Raw genomic sequence first — 2,103 nt, 5'->3', positions numbered from 1 at the left:
TCTCTTCTTGAGATGGTTTTCTAATTCAGGTAGGATATGCTCAAGGTCATATTTTGGATCTTGTGGACTTGGTTTAATGTTCCTCACCTTCAGCCTGAACATGCATGTGAGCAATTGATAATCTATTGCAGTAAACACCTTCCTAGCCTTCTTTTGATTATTGAACTTCTCTGTTGTTTCTTCCCACAGATATACTTGCTTTTATTTCTTTGTATCCCATCTGTTAACGTCCACATGTATATAGTCACCATTCATGTAGTTGAAAAAGGATATTTGCAACAAATAAGTCATTGGTCTTGCAAAATTCCATCATATAATCTCCAGCAAACTTTCTTTCACCAAGGTCATATTTCCCAACTCTGATTCTTCCTGTTTGTTTCCTGTTTGCATATACCAATCACCAGTAATTAGCCATGCATCTTGATTGCATGTTCAATCAATTTCAAGCTGAAGAAGTTGGTAGAATTCTTCAATATCTTCATCATTGGCTTAAGTGTTTGTTATGTAAATTTCAAGAATAGTGGTACTAACAGTCATTCATTGTAGAAGTATGTATATAATCCTATCACAGATAGCACTGTACCTCAAGATAGATACTGAAGTGCTCTTCTTGATGAATGCAATACCATTCCTCTTGAATTTGTCATTTCAGGAATAGAAAACCATATGATTTTCTGATTCAAAATGGCTAGTACTAGTCCATTTTAGCTCACTAATGCCTAGGAAATTGATTTATATGTTTTCCATTTCATTTTTTATGACTTCAAATTTTCCTAGAGTCATACTATATACCTTCCATGTTCCATTTATTAATGACTGTCTGCAGTCATGTCCTTATTTTAAGTTGTACCCCATCAGCATTTGAAGGTTGTAAAAGCTCTACTCCATCTGAATCATGAAGGTCAAGTTATTATTTGTTTTTAAGTGTTTATTGTGAATTGTGTGATAGTTTTCATGGGAGAACATCATTTTTACACTCATTGTTTCATTGCAATGATTACAATCTCTTCTGTGCATCATCATTCAACAGTATTTGCTTACATTCCTTCTGTATTTTTTTTTTTGTAGGTTTGTTGTTGTTGTTGTTAAGTGCCATGGAGTCAGTTCCGACTCATAGCGACCCTGTACAGGGTTTCCAAGGCTGTAAATCTTTATGTGAGCAGAAAGCCTCATCTTTCTCCAGCGGAACAGCTGGTAGTTTCGAACTGCTAACCTTGTTTTGTAGGGTAGATGTACACAAAAACACTCAGCAATGTATAATAATTTAAACAATCAAAAGGCACATTCTGCAAGCCAACCTCCTGGCCACCAGCACTCAGTCTTTCTCTTTCCTTGAGTCTAGAGTCCTCAACTGCTCTCTCTCTCCATGTCCTCATCTCTGCCTCCATCTCTGGTGTCGCTGCTTTTCTGGATAGGGTCCCACACTCTGCTTGTGCTCTTCTACCTTGATGGTCCTAGGGTCCTCTGTTCCTGGACTGTAGGATTAACAATTCCCCCTTTTTGTTATAAAACTTCTACTTTTAAAATTGTGACAGTCGCAATTAGTCATGATAACAATTACTCACTATTGAATCATAAGAATCTTATCCCCATCTCTTTTTGCCAGACCCATCTAGACAAGATGAAAAATATTCAGTGGGGACTCTATCACCCCCCCCGCCGCAACAGTCTTAAACTAAACTTCTTCTTGAAACCTTGTAAGCCAGTCACTTCATGCCTTTATTGCCCCCTCATTTTAAGTAGCCAATGTCTAAGTTGCCCGTCCCTATCGACCCTGCATACAGAGGGGATAGGATTGATACTTGATGTGAAGACTCCTTCCCTCTCAGTATTTTGAGCTACTACATCCATAAATATAGGTCAAGTATATCAAGTTGTAGCAATTCACACTTATATCCTTTCTCAATTTTTTTTTTTTTTTTTAATTTTATCTTCCTCTAGTCGAGTTCTGATTATCAAGCCATTGAGGCTAGGTCAAATGGGTACGATCTACAAGTCTGGGTGTTCTTGTGTCCCCTCACTTCATATCCACTGGATGCTTCACTCTCAGCTCTAGTTCTCTGGGCTATGTCCTTGTCCATGGGATCAGGTGTCCCCAGGTCT

Source organism: Chrysochloris asiatica, unplaced genomic scaffold (genome assembly GCF_000296735.1).
Source record: "Chrysochloris asiatica unplaced genomic scaffold, ChrAsi1.0 scaffold00009, whole genome shotgun sequence".
NCBI lineage: Eukaryota > Metazoa > Chordata > Mammalia > Afrosoricida > Chrysochloridae > Chrysochloris > Chrysochloris asiatica.
This window is presented reverse-complemented; position numbering follows the sequence as displayed.